The sequence below is a fragment of the Grammomys surdaster genome, unplaced genomic scaffold (assembly GCF_004785775.1).
Source record: "Grammomys surdaster isolate TR1022 unplaced genomic scaffold, NIH_TR_1.0 125574, whole genome shotgun sequence".
NCBI lineage: Eukaryota > Metazoa > Chordata > Mammalia > Rodentia > Muridae > Grammomys > Grammomys surdaster.
In genome coordinates this window covers 1,392,755-1,412,319 of record NW_021620421.1, presented here as the reverse complement: position 1 = coordinate 1,412,319, position 19,565 = coordinate 1,392,755, and the positions used below count along the sequence as shown (strand labels likewise).

General features: G+C 45.7%; 1 long non-coding RNA gene across 1 annotated transcript; it reads right to left on the bottom strand.

Annotated features, from left to right (window-relative positions):
- Positions 1-8,624: 8,624 nt before the first annotated feature.
- LOC114638324 lies at positions 8,625-12,129 on the bottom strand. Its single transcript, XR_003713863.1, has 2 exons — positions 12,084-12,129; positions 8,625-8,787 (listed from the first exon to the last, which is right to left on the bottom strand). It is a non-coding gene; the product is annotated as an uncharacterized LOC114638324 (long non-coding RNA).
- Positions 12,130-19,565: the final 7,436 nt, after the last annotated feature.

Here is a 19,565-nt window from a genome sequence, read left to right as displayed (position 1 = left end):
GCCCCTTCCTGAAGTCCTGCTGTAGCCTGTGAAACAGCCCTGAGCGCTTGCAATCTGTCTTCCAGACGTGACAGCTTAAGCTCGTACAAGCAGGTTTCTGTCATTTACAACTTAAGAACTTAAACAGCGATGGAACAGTCTCTTGGGATCTGGCCTGGACTGGCATGCTTGATTCATTTCCCGTCATTGGCTGAGAACGCTGTGTGCCAGGCACTATGCTAATCACGGTCCGGTATAGACGCATCATGGAGCCGTGAACTAAATCAGGACTACACTGTAAAATCTGATTAAGTAACATTGCTGCTGTCAGAGCCACAGATGAGGCTCAGGGGTGAGGGCAGCCTCCACCATGATATAAGCAGCACCTGGCGACGAGGGTGTAAAACCAAGCCTGTTAGATTTGCAAAAGCCCCTCCCAGCTGCTGAGCCCCAGCGCATGTATGGTATCATCCTAGGAAGGTTCTGGAACAGCGTCTTTGCTTGTGGATAACTTCTTGGTAGTGTCTGCTTTTTCCAGGTGCTGAACGCCCTCTTGAAGGTGAGGTCTCTTGCTCCCAGAACAATGGCAAGGTTCAGCAAGTCAGGACAAGAAACCCGTTGTGTGTGTGGGGGGGGTGTATCAGGAAACAGCCACTGCTCAGGTTAGCGCTGCAGAGCCACAGGAGCCCACCCCACCATTTTCCAGGAATAATCACTGGGAAAGGACTAGGGTGACCAGCTTAGCACTTCGCAATAGGTACATTTGGCAGTGACCGTCTCCGAAGAGACATCAGACACAAGCTTTTGTTAAGGCTGAGCAGAGAGAGGCGTGTAGCTTCATGTCTTTGCCTCTGGACTTGCAAGTGAGTGAGTTAAGAGGTGTGTGGCCAAGCTGAGGAGGAGCCGAAGGCTCTCCCAGCAGGCATGGGAATATTCCGAATCCAGAGCTCACAGGTTCAGAGTAAAGACAGAGAGCCAAATGAAAGATCTAAATGTTCAAGTCATTTAATTCCCTCTCTCAGCCCGAAGTTTCGTTCCTTTAACGTAGGGATCGTTCATTCTTTCTACAAATTCCTTGAGTCCCTCTGAGGTGAGGAAGATGGAGCTGGGTGTGTGAATTCAACAAGGAGCCTGAATGCAGCCTGAGCGCCAGGAAGTTAACACAAAAGTTGCAACAAGTCTATGGGCTGCAGGGTTGGCATGAGGGATCAGAACCCAGGAAGATATGGGCACCCTGCAAGCTATTCAGCTAGCAGGCTGAACCTGCTACTTATAATTTATGCTATATAGAACTAATATTGCCTTTTGAGAACTTTATACATGCACACAATATTTTGATCATATTCACCACCTGTTCTTCCCCATAACTGCCTCCAGACCCAACCCACACCTTCTAGCATCCTCAACTTTGGGTCTTCTTTTTAGAGGCTGTAGGGCTGTCCACTGGAGCATGGTCCACCCTCCTACCAGCAGCCATGCCCTTAAAGAAAATTGACCCCCACATATGCACATAGCAGTTATCCCAGCAGGATATCCCAGCTATCCCAGTTATCCAGTTATTGGCCCCAACAACAGTTGTATCAGTGGCTATTTGGCTAGGAGTAGGGGCTTATGAGCCACCCCACTTGCATGCTGGAATGTTGACTGACTTGATCTTGTACATGGCTTCAAGTGCTTGACCCTTCTGTATCAGCCTCCCAAGTGCTGGAATTACAGGGGTGCTCCACCCACACCTGACTTCGTCTTTGCCTAGCAGATTGACAAAGAATAATGTCTAGTTGTTGGTAGGATGAAAAAAAATTTTAAAGTCTTAATTTTGATTACTCCTGTTGGCATCTCCAGCTTCTGAATTTATTTTGTATTTTTTTTATTTTATTATACTCCTCTATTTTGTATGTGTGTACAGGGGTGTGTGTGTGTGTGTGTGTGTGTGTGTGTGTGTGTGTGTGTTTCTGTGTGCCACATCATATATGTGGCAGTCAGAGGACAACCTGTAGAGTCAGTTCTTTCTTTCCACCACATGAGTCCTGGGGACTGAGCTCAGGTCATAAGGCTTAGCAGTGAGCACTTCTACCCACTGAGCCATCTCACCAGTCAGCCCCTGAATTTCATACCAAGCGTGCAAAAATCTTCAAAAGGACTTACTTATCCTTCAAGCAATTAACTCCACACCTCATAATTTATCCTGTATATAAATATGTACACTGAGTTATTTGTTATAACATTGTCTGTAGTAGTGAACATTCTAGAAACAACTCAGTGGACTCAAGAGTACATTGGTTAAGAACACATTGGTGCAACCGATGGAAACAGGGAACTGTATCCTTCAAGAGTACTGTTACACTGAGATACGTTGAAACTTAGGGAAATGCTTTTGTTTAAACACTGAGATACATTGAAACTTAGGGAAACACTTTTGTTTAAATGTTAAGTAGAAACGAAACAGCCTAGGCAGCCACTCAGCACAACCTTGATGTCCTTACATACATGTCCCGAGAAGAAAGACTGGCAGTGAAGTGCCATCAGTACTTATTTCTGAATGCTAAAATTTGTTCTTTGTGGGACACAAAGGGGCTACAGTTTATCATCCTTTGGACCAAGATACCTGCATTCTGGATTCAAAATTTAAGAGATGGGTGGGGGGCTTCTCTATGTCCAATTCAAACTAGTCTTTCCATCATCATTTGGGCACCACAAGATGCATTCATGTCGTGACATGGCCTCTGGCCTGGAGCCTTTATGTCACAATGTTCCTTGTCACACGAGACAGTCGGCACAGTAGGTGCTACCTATGTTCCTGGAAGCAATTTCCACACAGATGACTAGCAATTATCAGACTACCCAAAGAAGCAACAGCAAACCACATGACTATAATAAACCTACACTAGGTGTCTCCTGAGGTAAGTTAGTTTTCATCCGGATCTCCAAAGTCTCTGGGGGCAGTCGAGGGTCTGGGTGGGCACAAGGATGCAGGAAAGGATAAGAGCTTCACTGTCTTGGAGCCCGCGATGACTCCAGCCTGACGTATCAGATGCTACATGGTGACACTGTCTGGAGAAAGAGATGTGAGCGATCCCCGAGAAGGTACTCAGGACCTTAGGATGGAGATCTAGCTTTCCACTTCCAAAAAGGAGGAAGTTATGACAGACAGGCCTCTCTCACACAGAGAGCAGCCTGCTCTGCCCTGGGAGCATAATTCTTGCAGAAATGGCTTTGGGATTCTGTTTCAGTCTCTTCTATTAACTCACAGTATTTCTCTCTCATCAAAACAAAACTTTTTTTTAATGTCAGTCTCTTTAGGTTGAAGAAACCATATAAAGAATACAGAGGGTAACAAGAACAGGACCAAAATCACATTTCACCAAGGAACTCTTCCACGTTAGGTTCAGAACAGAGATGGCAAAGTAAAATTCTTAAGTCCATAAGTTGGTTTCATTGCTTTCCTAACTCTGTGACCCTAGGCAACTTATTTAAGCTGCATGACCTCAGTCTCCCCATCTGTAAAATGGGAGCCACAGTAGAAGTTATTCATAGAAAGGCTGTGAGAACTGGATGACCTCATGTGCGTCAAACACACAGAATGGTTCCTGATACAAAGTTAGCTGTGGTTATTAATGTTGCCCAGTCTCTTCCCCAAGCAGGTTTTATTGAATCCTTGCCTTAGTAGGGTCTCTTTCATGGTCCCTTATTACGTCAGTCATTAAAATACCCAGAGCCAAGCTACACATTCACTGTGAAGCAGCAGGCAGGACGCATTGAAGAGGACTTGGAGAGCCATAAGGTATTAGGGACAGGGAGAAAGGGAGAAGGGAACCCAAGAGACAAAAGCCCAACTCAAAACACAGCTAAGAACAAAGGGATGATACAGGCTTGTCATCCCTGAAGGAAAGAGAGGAGGATACCTCAGGCACAGCCCGACTCAGAAGTTCAAGTGGGATTTTCAGGTGTCTCAACTTTTCTCTGAGCTTCTTCTGCCTCTGTGGGCCGCGCCCCCTTCCTTAGCCGTCATGATGGAGAGGGAGATGAGGAGGCCTCCTGAAACTCAGGCTTACTCCGTTCCTATTTGGCCAACCCAAACAAAATGGAGTTTTGTTCGTTTGTTCACACATGAAGCAAGGGCTCCAACTGGCTTCTGTCCCCTAGCCATGTTATGATAGGAGTCTGTCTTTGGTAACCCTATTGTAACCCCAGACGGGTAGGAAAGAGGAATAACAGCCTCAAAAGAGAGGTTATAAGGATATACACCAGACACATGATAGATGCCCCTTCATGAGGTTGTTTAGGTTAAGGTTTGCCACTGAGTCCTCAATTGCGTAGGTCAACTTTCTGTTACTATAACGAAGTACCTACCATAATAAGTTTATAAATAGAAGAGGTTCACTTTGGTTTCTAGTTTAAGACGTTCTGATCCATGGTTGCTTGACTCTGTTTTAAGCCTGTGACAAGGCCATCTCCTAAAGGCTGTACCTCTTTCAACAATGCTACCCTAGGGATCAAGCCACTTAACACACAGGCTTTGAGAGAAAAACTTATCCAAGTCACAACACCAACCCTTCCCCCTATCACAATTCCAGTTCTAAGCTTCCTCGCATCTCTGTAAGATGAGGGCTTCTGGAAGGCTTGTGTCACAGGCCTGGGCTGCACGCACAGACGGAGGCAAACACTGGACAGTCCTGTGCTGGCAGTCTGCTGAGTCAAAGAGCCCCGGCAGAGGCTCAGCTGCGCACCCTGCTCCTCTCTGCTGGGCGGTATTGGACAATCTCCCAGCAGCTCGAGGCTGCTCGCATGTGCGGTAATTGGAGACGGTGATGGTGAAATGTTCAAGGGAAATTCAGGTGCCAAATGCCTCTCCTAGAGGTGCATTGAACGTGCTGCTAATTGAGCAACCCAATAAGCAGGCGTCTCCGGGGAATTTCCCAGCAGAGGCCCCACCAGCTCCCGCCCCACATGGGAGGAAGAGTCCTCACACTCAGACAAACCTGGCTCTGCCTCCACCCCTTCCCAGCTGCAGACACCGAGCAGTTTGCTTTCTTGTCTCTGGGCCTCCGGTTCCTTATTCATTAATTATAAATTTGATCTGAAATGGCAAGATAATGCTTATAAATCTGGGTTTTTTTTTCCTCGAGTCAGTTTTGGTAAATTATGATCTTCATAAAAGTATACTTTTCGAAACAGTTCTAAGGAGATCCGGTTAAAATGATTCAGCTACCCCTCCACTGCCCGTGGTGTCCACCCTCAGGACCTCCTCTGCTTTCCTCGCACTTTTGGACCCTGTGCTCTCCGTCGGCTGATCGTCCTTAACACACTCACCCTTGCTGCTACATTTCCTGGAGCTGGCACCTCCTTTCCTGAGCTTCTGATTTTCTCAATTGGTTTTCCCCGTCTATCATCTTCAGTTCACCGTGAACTTTTAAGGCTATAAATGCTACTTTAGGCACACTCTGAGAATCTTTATCAAAGTTTTCACTTCCGTTTTGTTATAGGTCTTTCCTATAGACGTGTAGATGTGTAGGGAGAAGGAAAGGACACAGAGACAGAAAAGAGAATGGCAAAAGGAAGATCACCATCAAAAAATGAACAGGAGGGGGCTGGAGAGATGGCTCAGTGGTTAAGAACACTGGCTGCTCTTCCAGAGAACCTGGGTTCGATTCCCAGTACCTACATAGCAGCTCACAACTGCCTGTAATCCCAGTTCTGGAGAATCTGATACCCTCAGACAGACATGTGTGCAGGCAAAACACCAATGCACATTAAAAAAAAAAAACTGCATTCCTAAACACTGAGAGGCAACAGGATTACCATGAGTTCAAGGTCAGACTAGTCTATAGAGTGAGTTCTAATCCAGCATAGGCTGCTGCTGTATTCATTGTTTTCTACTGCTGTGATAAAACATCATGGCCAAAGGCACCTTATAGACGTGTTTATTTTGGCCTATGGTTCTCGTGAGAGAGAGTCCATAATGGAAGAGGTGAGAATGGTCCACCAATGCTGGAGCAAGAAATTGTGAGATCGCATGTTCAAGTACAGACTAAGAAGAGCCAGAGAATAAATAAAGCTATGAAATCCCAAAGCCTCCTTCCAGACACTACTTCCTCCAGCAAGACTATAACCTCCTGAAGCCTCTGTGACATCCCCAAACAGCACCACCAACTGAGAATCAAGCATTCAGATATGTGAGCTAGTGGGGCGTATTTCTCATTTTAACCCAAGTGATACACTGTTGAAAGGACGGGAGTGAGAAAGGAAGTGAGGAGGGAAGGAGGGAGGGAGAAAGGAAAGGAGGAGGAAGGTGGGAGGGAAGGGTCAGAGGGATAGAGGGTAAGAGGGAGGGGAGGAAAGGAAGAAGAGAGAGGGCAAGAGGAAGAGTAGTGTCAATCAATAAGATTCATTAGAAGGGAGAACCCCCATGCCTCCTCCCTCTTTCTGTCTCCTGTGGCATCTCTAGCAGTGACTCTGTGTCTGGCATAGTATCCTCCACTACATATAAATCATCATGGTTTAACTTTCTGGGAAGAGCCTGGACTCCTGGGATGGGAGGAAGTGGTGGATGAGAGATGGGAGCAGCTACCTCCTCTTGCTAAGATCTAACTTACCTAACTCACTTTCTATATTAAATTCTCACTCTTTAAAATTCCTAGAAAAACGTTCTATTCCTTGGCCAGAAACTGACTGATATCAACCCTATTGGTAGGTGGAACACGGACTGAGTTTGAAGCAGTTTAAGGAAGATGTCATGAAAGTACCAGCTCAGAGCCTGTGCAGCACTTTCTAGCCACAGAAGATTCTGAACCTCAGTTTCCCCACTGGCAACACAGACTCTAGCAACATTTATTTCAGAGAATGGCTATAAAGAGAAAATCATTCAGTGTTTCAACTGCTCAGGATGCCTGCCTATGGTGGTACTTAATAGAAATGAGATCTAAGTGTTCAATTCAGTGCTCTCAATCGCCTGTACTGGGATGTTAAATCAATTTGTTCTTGAATTAGTTTCCTAGGAAAGGGTTTCCTATCCCAGCACTATGGACTTTTTTGGGGGAATCCCACCCAGTGGCAGAAACTGTCTCTTCTGCTTGTCTTTCCCACAAAGACCAAAGCTCCTGAATTTCTATACTGGGTAAGTAACACTGGATCTCAAACAGGTTTTCCTTTCTCTGTTCCCATAAGGGACCAGATGACAAGTATGGTCTTAAAATGCAACCCGGGCTTCCTGACTGTCAACACTATGCAGGGTTGGCAGAGACCCCAACACATAGCCCAAGGCCCTTGCACCTAGCAGCTACTTGAGACAGTCCAAAAGTACAATTAAGTGGAGTCTAAAGTCAGCCTTGACCATCTGAAGTTGTCTGCCCTCACCTCCAACCTGAAGGCACCATGTCTTCAGTACCCATGCTAGGACCAGTGCCTCTTGCTACTTGTGAGCATGAGATGTGAGTTTTTGGGTCTTACTTACTTCTGTCCCCTGAGGAGGAAACACTTTCTTGCCCAGCAGTGCTGAAATCATTGACCAGCCAGTTTTCGGAAATGAACCACTGGGATCCACTTGTCCTGGACCCACAATGGCAAGATTGTACTGGTGTAATACATACCTCCTACATCCAGGAACATCTTGAAGTAGCATGGAGTGGCTGGACTCCCAGTGCATTACTGGTTGGAACCTCCTGTATGATTTGTTCATCTGGCCTTGCCCAGATCCCAAGAAGAAAATATCATTTCACCTGTAGATAGAAAAGAAGGGATGTTTCCCATCTCCTCTAAGGGAGAAACAAAGCAGGCTCCCAACTGTCTCTTTAAGGATACTAAAGTAGTTTTTATTGTTTCTTGAATTTTAAAATTACTCTCATCTTCTTAAGCCAAGCAGGAAGACTGTTAGTAAGCTGTTCTCCCTTAACTTCCAATGGTACTTTTATTCCAGGTATGGTCTACTCTCTTTGCTCAGCTGATATAGGATTCAAGGTTTGAAGAAATGTATTATTGATTTTGGGTTTGTTTTACCAACATGGGATGATGCTGTATAAATTATTTGACAAATTACCTTTCTCTGTTGATACTTGGATTCAATTCATTCCCATCTGATTCCTCTCAATTATTGTACCATACAACATATTGCCATGTATTCAGCTATTCCCCCATTAATAAATGAGAATACTTTCACAGACTTAGGCTGCTGACAGATGGGGGCATTATCTGGTACCATATTGGTACTACCCTCATCCAGTGCTTTATAGAGTGGTGTCTAGAGAGCAGCCACATCTGAAAATTTACAATACAAAAAAAGTTACAAATATAAAATTTTGGCCCAACTCCAGACTTACCAAATCAGAAACTCTAGGGGTGGGTCACAGGAGCCTGTGTGTTACCAGAGATCTTAACACATGTTCAAGTTTGAGAACCACCATCCTAACTCACAGAGCCCATGAGCACTGTGGCCATGTGGTTCCCTACTGCAAACAATTACAGAAATTGCAGCAGGGTACCAGCTCCTTTGCAGAAAATGTTTCCTCCCTCTGGAGAGATCCAAGCCCGTGCAAGATGTACAACATCTTGCCTACGTGTTTCAGTAAGCTGACTGGCACTATTAGCTCATTCACTCGCTCTCTGTAGGATATCTTGAATTCACAGACACAGACGTAAATCAAACAGAAATCTATGTTTAGTATATTTAATAAAACGGCAAGCAAAAGTTCCTGGATGCCTGGTGTGATTCTATCACGGGGATAATGAGGCTGAAGTTCAAAGTTCCGTCTACAGAAGACCAATCACCTGTAGACACAGGTTTGGAAGTGAGAAGAGTTCAATGCTTCTCTGTAGCTGTCAAGAGAAAGACAAAGTAGGGATAGAGTCAGTGAACCATCTCAGGCTGCCTTCAGGTCAAGATTTACATGAAAGATGGCTCAGCAGTTAAGAGCACCAGCTGTTCTTCCACAGGACCCAGGTTCGATTCCCAGCACTCACATGATAACTCACAAACCATCTAGAACTCCAATTCCAAGGAATCTGATGCCCTCTTCTGGCCTCTGTGGGTACTGGGAGCACAAGTGTTGTGCAGATATGCATGCAAGTAAAACATTCATCCACACAAAATCAAATTGAATTAAAATTTTTTCTTTTTTTGTTTTTTTCGAGACAGGGTTTCTCTGTGTAGTCCTGGCTGTCCTGGAACTCACTCTGTAGACCAGGCTGGCCTCGAACTCAGAAATCTGCCTACCTCTGTCTCCCAAGTGCTGGGATTAAAGGCATGCGCCACCACCGCCCAGTGAATTAAAATTTTTATGTATGTATTTATTTGTATGCGGGTGTTTTGTCTGCCTAAATGTCTAAGCAACATAGGTGTGTGCTTGGTACCAAAGGAAGCCAAGAGAGAGTGTTGAATATCCTAGAATGGAGTACAGACAGTTGTGAGCTGCCATGTAGGTACTGAGAATTGAACCCCAGTCCTCTAGAAGAGCAAACAGTGTTTCTAAGCACTGAGCTATCTATCTCTCCAGCCCCTAAATTAATTTTTTTAATTAAAACACTACTAGAGCAGGTATTACTACTGTCTTCTATGGAAGGTGCCTAGGAAGCAGGGGTCGTCTTGAGGAAGGGTAAGAAGCCAGATGAGAAGCTGGAAGGCTGAGTTCCACTCAGGAGCTATACATGAAGTAGTGAGTGGGTTGGGACAGGGATTTCTAACTTGAGTTAGAACTTGGGATCGGGCTTAGTCTGAGTTTTCAGATTGTCTTGTAGAGTGGTCTTTGAGAATCTGCACTTCTAATGACTTCCAAGGAGATACTGCTGATCTTGTTGCAAGGGCCATGATTTGAGTTCTGTTGGGCTAGGGTACCACCAGACACTGTGATACACAAACTCTAATAGCTTCTTCTTGCTGTGTGAGTTTATTTCCTCTCAAGAGACTGTCTAACCCAAGACTGTCTAGCTGCTGGCTGGTGAGGGTGGAAGACTCCTGCACTTAACCCCTGGGCCCCAAGCCAATACAGCCCCCGGCATAGACAGCATGAGGCTCCAGGGTCACACTGACTGTTAGCAGCTCCTCAGCAGAGGAGCAGGCAAGTCAGGAAGCTCTACTTCAGTGGTTCTCAACCTTCCTAATGCTGCGCCCCTTTAATACAGCTTCTTGTGCTGTGACCCCCAACTGTAAAATTATTTAATTGCTACTGTAATTTTGCTACTGCTGTGAATCATAGTGTGAATATCTGACCTGCAGGATATCTGACCTGCAGGATATCTGATATGTGACACCCTCCGCAAGGTTGCAACCTACAGGTTGAGAACTACTGTTCCATTCCCTACTGAAACTCCTTGTCCAGGAAGTGATGAATCACATCCACTCCTGAACACCGTACACAGAAGGAAGCACAGTCCTTAAATGGGAAGTTCCTACCCCACAGGAAGCTCTTCCTAGACACACAAAGGGAGCATAGATTTTTAATGTCAAGCCAACCGATACACAAGACAATTCCTCTCCCTGTACCCCCGACCCCCGTTTCCATCCACAACCCAAGCTTGCCACTGGAACTGGGTTAGGCCAGCCACAGCCACAGTCATACCCCTAGAGGTAAAATGTACTGTCTCCTGAGCATGCTATAGATGGAACAAATGAAGGGGTGCAGAATCTGGAGGGGATGCTTAAACCCAGCTCTGTCTTGCATTCTTTCTCATGAATAGATTTTTAAAAATCATCTGTATCTGGGCTGGAGAGATGCCTCAATCAGAAAAGTGCTTGCCTTGCAAACAGGAGTCTCTGAATTCAGTCCTGGAACCAATACCAAAAAGCCAGGCACATGCTTATAATGCCAGCACTGGAGAGGAGTGAGATCAAGCACGCCCTTGGGGCTTGCTAGCTAGCCAGCCTAGCCTACTGCTCCTGTCCCAAAAACAGGATCAGTGACACATGAATAATAACAACCAAGACTGTCCCTTAGCTTCCACATATACATATATATATATACATATATGTATATATATATATGCAAATATACATATACACCACACACATATACAGAGGCAAAAGAAGTTGGCCACTATACCCATTCCTTGTCCTTCTTCTCAAAAGCCACATGATACAATAGTATTATAGTACTTGGGCCAGATGGAGGACCCATCCCTTATTAGACACATTACCTTGATCCTCTCCAGTCCTGGGATTTAAGTGCCTATTTCATGCGAGCCCTGTGTAAACCCTGTTGTGTCTAGTCACTGTCATCATGGACAAGTGACGTCCATGCCCACTTGTGCATTAGACCCACCTGATGAGTTTAAAGGACACTGTGGAATATTTATTTAGCAATATAACATTTAGCTTAAAGCTCTAAAGCACATAAGAAAAGAAGCAGGCTAACTTCAGTCCAGAATTCACATTGGGCCGTTAAAAGGAGAAAAGTTAAAGAAAGTTCACCTGTGGCTATAGTTAATAGCAATATATTTCACTCTTGAAAATTGGTATGAGAGTAGATTTTAAGGTTCTCACCTCAAAAGAAAGTATGTGAGGTACTGTATATGTTAATGACCCCAATCTACCCATCCCAGGATACACGCATCCATTCAAATAGCATGTTGAGCAATCAGGCATGGTGGCACACGCCTTTAATCCCAGCACTTGGGAAGCAGACGCAGGTAGGTCTTTGTGAATCTGATGCCAGCCTGGTCTACAAAGCAAGTTCCAGGATAGCCAAAGCTACATAGAAAAACTCTGTCTCAAAAAAAAAAAAAAAAAGAAAGAAAGAAAAGAGAACAAAAACAGCATGTTGAACAAGATAAATATATGTGATATTTCTTAACTAAAGCAAATGAAGTTTTTTAAAACTTTTTAGAGACAAGATGCATATATTTGCAATGTCCTTCATAAAAATATGAAGAGCAATCCAAGAGAAAATATATTAAAGGCCCAAATAGCCTGGCCACTGGGGGTGGGGGAGGCTTGTGGTGGCTTTTGTACTCAGCAAAAACAGCTTAGACACCAAAGGATGTGTTAGTGTCAGAGCGCAGCTGGACTTCTCCCGTACTCTGGAGGAGACAGGGATGGCAAAGCATGTGTACACACGTGTGCACACATGATACACACACACACAGACACAGACACAGATACCAACATGAGCAACACAAACCAGTTAGCTGTGGTGATAAGCTCCTTGCTGGTCTACAAGGTCTCCTGGTTGTACTGAGGCAGTCCCAGTCCTACAGGCTCTTCTGCTTTCTCCCAGGCTTCCAACTTCCTCAACCCTGGATCCATCGGATAGAGTGGCTTAGAAACAGGCATCAGCTTCCCCAGCAGACCACAAACACCTTCAAAGAGGGAGACTAAGGAGAATGAGAGACCAGTGTGGACTCTGTCACCTGCATGTCCCACCTGAGGTTCCCATTGGCGTCCCTCTCTAGTTCCTGGCTTGATTGCTTGCTTTCCCAAGCTCTGTTGGCTTCAGGCCCAAACATGGAAGCAACAGCCTCCTATAGATTGTATGATCAGCCCCCACATTGAGGAGAACCAGACCCTCCGATAAAACCTTTACTTGGCATTATTTTGAGTGTTTTGCATCTGTTTTGGGTCTGCTCTTCATGGCTACAAGGACTTTGGTCCAGGGTCCTTATTTAATTCACTCCAGCCACCCCACAGGAAGGCCTTCTGTAAGGATCAGGGATGGATGGTGCCAGGGCTGGAGTTTGATTCTAGGCCCTCTCAAACTCCAAAGCACTCTTGCCTACTGTGGTATTTAAAAAAAAAAAACTGGGTCTTCTGAGACAGTTCACTCAAAACCAGGTTAACACTTGTGTTTGTGCCAGGCTCCTGTCCCCAATATCCTCCTCAACAGCTTCAGGAAAAGGCCTTTCTCCTGCCAGTGCCTATGGTCTACAGAGGAAGGGTGGTGTCTCTTTAATTTTGCTTCTCCAGATCTTGCTAATGCAGCTGTTCTCAACCTGTGGGTCGTGACCCCTTTGTGGGTCATGGTATCAAATATCCTACATATCAGAGACATTTACATTGATTCATAACAGTAACAAAATTATAGTTATGAAGTAGCCACAAAATAACTTTATGGTTGGGGGTCACCACAGCATGAGGAACTGTATGAAAGGGCTGCAGCATTAGGAAGGTTGAGAACCACTGGGCTAAAGGATCTCAATGGCTTTTCGTCTTTGAATCAATAAAGGAAGGGCAAAGTTTTCTTGAGACTTTATTTTGGGCCTTAATCAAACCCCACCATATCCAGGCTGCTTCTGTGTGAAGATCCACAACGACGGAGTGCGTCTTCTGTTGCAGGATGATAGAGGGCAGACTCCTGCTGCAAGGGGCAGAGAGAGGCAACGAGCAGAAAGAAAGAGTCAGAAAAAAAAACTGATCGGATTGAAGAAAGCAGCAGAGAGGAGGAAGAGAGAAAATGGAGACAGTAAAAGAAAACTCACCCAAAGATACAAGACAGAGAGAAAATGAGCAAGACACAAAAGAAAGAAGACAAGAGTTGAACCAAAACAAATAGAAACAGGAAAGAAGGAAAAGAAGAGCCTACATTCTATGGGGGCATCCAAAGTGGGGATCAAGACAGCCAGTGGGAAAGGTGGAGCCTTGGGTGCTGGTCCTGGCTTGCTGGCCGGTAGCCACATTTGACACACCACTTAAAGACGGACGTCTGCCTCTGAGTCAGCTCCTTTCTTCAAGCCCTGCCTGCCCCACCCCTTGAGCTACTGTTCTGGGATAATTATAGAAAGCCTGCCGGACTGGGGATTTATGAGCCTGGGGAAAGCCTGACTCTGGGGGGAGGGGAGGGGAAGATGTGAGGAGAGGCTGGTCACAGCAACCCATTGGGCATGTCTTATTACCTGTCCAAGCTGATGGCCAGGCCACAGTGCCAACTTCTCCATCATTCAGTCAAGCTTTCTACCCTCCCACTAGCCACCTTCCGCCTACCCCTCTGCTTCTCTGCATCTCCTCAGCTCTTGCCAACTGCTCTCTACACCTGCCAATACTTTATCCTATCTGCTGCCTCCTCCATTGACTCGCCTGTCAGCCTTTGTTTGCTACCTCTACTTGTCCATCAAAGCATCTATCCATCAAACGTCCAGGATTTCGCCCATGCCTCATCTGTCTAGCAGCCCCTATCCCCAGCTGCCAACTCCACTTCTATCCAACCAACCCTCTTATGGGCCAGATTTTTCCCCACCCTCATAACCAAGTCGTTCAGCCAATCTCCCTCATCCATTAACTGGTGCCTGTATTTCATAACCTCTTCTCCATCTGACATTCTCTCTCTCCACAGCCCAGGTTTCATACATCTCCCAATGTTTCCATCTACCCACCAACTTCTTCAGACATTTATCAATATCTTCCTTTCCTCCAACTCCTCACCTACCAGCCCTTCTTTCTCCAAACTTGCCACCCATTCACCAAAATTTCCAACTTCTCTGTGCATTCTCTACCTCTCCCATTAACTAGGAAAACCCACATAGCAACCCTTCTACCTAATGGTCTCTGCTCCCCTAAATCTATGCAAGCATACAGCCATGCATCCATGTCTAATCTATGACACACATCCACTACCTCATCTATCCATCCATTAAAGAACCTCTCCTTGTACTGTTAACAACCTATACCTCTAAATGCACCCATTGAACTCAACACTGTCCTCAACCAGCCCCCAAGGGAAGTCCATACACAGAAAAAAGGGTTGTATGTAGATCTGAGATATAAGCTCAATTCAGAACACACTTGAAATGAAAATCAATCCAGTATTCCCTGGCCTGGTCACAGCTTTGGGAGGGTCCATGTAGCCACAAAGGAAGCTGGACAGAGTAGAAAGGGAAGTGGGGGAAAGGTCCTCTCACCTATGCTAAGGACGCTGGTAAAGTTAATTACAGCCAGCTCTGTACCCACCCAGCTAACTGGACAGCACAGAGGAAGCCTCACCCCGCTGATTCTGCCCCGGCCTGTCCTACCTGCCTTAATAGGCACATCGAGAACACAGTTCCCTCCTCTACTTGTTCCCTAAGGTTCTAAGCCAACTCTAAAGACCCTCCAGAGGCAAACGCCATGTTAGATTCAAAGACTGAGCAGGTTTAGCCTCCCTAAGCACTGCGTGAGCCTGTCAACCCTGTATGCTACCATTCAGTCCCTGAAAGAACAACAAATCTGTTGACTACTTAAGGGCTGGGCTAAAGCAAGGAGTGGCGTCAAATCTGGATGTGTATTTGTATTCTCTACTTGTCCTGCCTCACTGTCACCTCACCCGTCTGAGCCACAGCATCCTCACTGATAAAATAAGAGTCAAAAAGTTCCTGTCTACTGCATGGAGTTGTGGAAACAATGTAGGCCCACAGTGTAGGGCCTAGCCCATGGTAGACGCCATCAAATATGCATGAAGGCTTAAAGCCTTATTTTTTCTGAATAGAAGGAACACAGGGCATTTTTCCATCCCAGCCCAAGCCACTCTGCAAACTCCCTACAACTTCCAACACACACACACACACACACACACACACACACACACGCACGCACACACGCACACACGCACACCTGCTTAAAAGGACATTTCCACTTTTTTTTTTAAAAAAAAAATGTTTTTAAGGAACTTTAAATACCTGTAAATTTCAACAGAGTGAATCTTGACTAGTTCCAAAATCAAATTTCTCCTACAAATCTCAGCCCTCTCTTGTGGCCTATGCCAGCACCCAGCCAGAAAATGAGCTGACAAACAATTGTACCAGTTTCTATGACTTAGGTTTCTAGAGTGGCATTCAGCAAGTGATCCCTCTAATTGCTTCTGATATCTAGAAAAGCTAATTAAGGTAATAATACTTGGCACTTGTATAATAATAATAAAAATAATGACCCTTTATATGTAAGGAACGCCTTTCATCCAAGGATCACAAAGCCTTTACAAACGTTAATTAATCCCTAGCAACTCAGCTGGGAGGTGGGTGTAATTAGTCCCACTTTATGGCTGGATGAACTGAGGCACGGAAGGAGCAAGGGATGCGCTGGTAAACACACACTACATCCCCTGCTGGGACCTGACTGGTTTGGAAAGTTCCAGAAGTTGCTCACAAGCTCTGGGGGCTCTCCTGTGGCCTGCTTCACAGCTGTCCCAGACCCACCCTAACCCCCTCAAGAGCCAGAACTTCCTGTCAAGATATCACAGCAAGAGGTAGAATTCCAGAACCAAGCCTGGCTGGTCACCTGGAGCTAGGCTCTTCCATTCTTTAAACCTTCATTTCTTTTCCTATAAGCCAAAAGATTGGGTCCTGTGGTCCTCACACTGCTGGCATCCAGCCATCCACCTTGTCATCCTTGCTTCTCAAGCACACACTTGGGGTCTTGAAGTCACCAATCAAGAGCCAAGCTCAACCAGTATCCTTAAACAAATGGATTGCTAGATTTATTCAATGAAAACACTAGGCAAGCAGTAAAATCTAGATTTCAGAAAAATAGGATATCATCTTGTATCTGCAAATTGGACTATGCTTACTATTAAATATGTTTTGTTTTGTTTTATCCAGAGTTCATATTTAACTCCCTGTCCTCTATTTCCTCCAGGTACCTGGCTCATCAGTTTCTACATAGTGGAGTTTGCTCACATCCCAGTTTCAGGCCTAGCCCTGAGAGGTGGGACTACAGTCAGTGGCCTTCCCAGGATCTTGCATTCCTAGTCTTCCTGGGTCTCTCTGGATCCTCCACTGACAGCTCCTGTAACTCTCCAGCACTCACAGGACAAAGTCCCAACTCCTTGATAACGCTCCTTCCAGGCCCCAGAAAAGCTGATCTCAAACATCTCCACCTTCTTCCCACTGGCTTCAACAAGTGCACATGAAAGTTCAGTGTGGTTGGCTGTGCCCGGTACCCAGCCCACTTCCTTCCCTCAGGCTTCTCTACCTATGCTGGACCCTTCACCTGAAGTACAGTTCCCATCCTGTATTCTGTCCCATTACCAGAGAACTGGTACTAATTCTTGGCCCCACAGCTTAGCGTACACTAGGCCCTCTGCCTGGATTCCAAGAGAATCATCCTCCATAATTAACTAAGTCCTTTGTTCACTCACTAATTGTTCAGCATTTATTTTCATGGTGCTTATCTTCCTCACTCTGGTGAAATCACCTTACAGTTCCAGGTCAGCAAAGTTTTGCTACAAAGCACCGAAGGTAAATATTTGGGGTCTTAAGAGCCGTAGAGTCTGTGTCACAACTACTCAGGTCTATCACTGTAGCATGAAAGAAGCCACAGAAAATGCATAAACACATGGGTGTGTTTAAGACCGTGTACCAATAAAACTTTATACAAGCACACAGTAGGCCAAACTCCTTGTCTGTTATTAGAAACATATTGAACAAATAATACGCAAATGCCAAAAACAGAGATAAATAACAAACTCTTTTTTCAGAACAAAAATGAATTCAGAGCCTTGCTTGTGCTGTGCATGCTCTTTGCTGAGCCACATCCTCAGTTTTTTCTAAAAAACAAAAAAAACAAAAAAACAAAACACTCTACTTGAAGGTCCAAGTCCTCCTGCTGAGAGTTCTGTGTCTGTGGCACATGCCTGCTCTGAAAGCCCCTGGATTTCCAACTCACTTTCAAGGCAGAGCCAGTCTTCCTCAGGAGAGGCCTCTGCATTGCATCCTGTGTAAGCAGCCACCCCTCCCTCACAAAGCCAGGACAGACTCAATGCACTGGGCTGCAGTGGGCCCCAGCTTGCCACCAGGCCTAGGACCCCTCTAAGCACAGGGGAAGCCAAACCTCTCAGCTGGAGGTGGTCCCACTGCCACTCCTTGCAGGTGCCCATTTTTGATTAAAGACCTGTGCTGAGCTGGGAATCACAGCTAACAGGATGTGTGGTGATTGTGTATCTGAGTGTGGGGTGGCACATTTGATAGCAAGGAAGAAACACAAAACCCTCTCTGAAGATTCCAAGGCCGTGTGAAGGGCCAGGTGTTTCCAGTGTCGTAGCTTTTTATCCTCTCCTTCAGTGGCTTCATCCTGCTGGATTCTAAGATAGATTTTTTGGGACATGCAACACACACACACACACGCACACACACACATAAATTGTGCTCCCTATTATTTCACACACATGTGTTCCATACTCCTCCTTACAAATGTATTATAAGAATTCAATACACAGGCTCACATAAAACCCACTGAATGCATATTGATAAAAACAAGCGCTCATGGCTGTACACACATACATCCGTGTTTCATATATGTGCCAAGAGCATCTTTACCAAGGCAGACAAACTTGAGCAATTCACAAACCCTGAATTCTTGCCTTCTCACACTTAACATAGTCACACACATGTATACATACAAACACAGTCACACAAATACATTTATGAGTGCATGCATATTTTGCACACATATACCACAAAGTTCAGTCTCACCACAAGACTTACAAGGAAGTAGCCATGCAAATCATCTTTCTGTCATTTCTTGACCACGAGCTCTGTCTGGTTCCTGCTGCCAGTCTCAGCTCTGGGAGGGTCACAGGAAGTTCCCATGTCCCTGACTGCCAAATTCCAGGCACCTCTGACCCCAGAGGGACAGAAGCTCTTCCAGCTTCCTGCAGGCCAGCCAAGTCTTATGTGCCCAGCATGCCTTGCCTGCATGTGGCATGAGCAGATAACAAGAGGCCCAATGTCCAGCCCTGGTTAAGCCAGGCTGCTGCAGGCAAGGAGACTTCCATACCCTCCCCTGGGGCTGTGCTGGCATGCTGGGGGCCTCCAGAGGAGGACCTTGGTCTCAGCCAAGGTCGAATGTCCTCTTATCTGAAGGCCACTGACAACTTCCCTACCCTGCTTCCCTCTGCTTCCAACACTTCTAGGAGGTTTGACCTGCTCAGTTCTTTCAGCAGCCACCACCCACTGCTGGCCAAATTAACTCTTGCTTAGCCACCTGCCTTCCTGGTAGAGACATGACAATGTTAGACATTAAGAAGCTCATCAGCCTGCTATAAATAGGTTTTCTACCGAGGTTATACAAGGGAGAGAACGGAGATTGGGGCTTTCCTGCAGGCTATTGATTATAATTCTAGTCCCCACTATTTGGGGTAGTGGTTGTATCCTGTCTCCATAAAGGGCTTCTTGAAATAGATCAACCTTTCCCCAAAGCCTCAGTAAATTCCCTGTGGCCTGGCCCCACCACACACCAACAGATATACCCCAATACACCATGTAAACAGTGGCTGGCTCCAAGCAGGCCGGAGAGCCACCCATACATGTACAACCGCATGCAGAATGTGTTCGCAGGGAACAAGAGCAGTGAGCAAGTGTACCCTCACTTTCCCACAGAGCAGTTCTCTTATTTACTAACTCAGGTATTCTGTCTCCCAAAGCAGGGACCACGGGGAACTTGTTACCTGTGAGAAGATGAAGGGAATCACATATGGTTGGAATTGGAGCTGGACTCTCAACTCCAGGGATGATGTTCTTAATCACACAGTACTGTGGTCCCAGCTCCAGCCCACTGCCACATTCCACGCTTCGCCACTGAATTGATTCCACACTGGGTCCCCAGAAACTCCTAAACACACAGTCCCTGCCTTGGTCTCTTCATATGTTTGTCTTTCTCTCTCTCTCTCTCTCTCTCTCTCTCTCTCTCTCTCTCTCTCTCA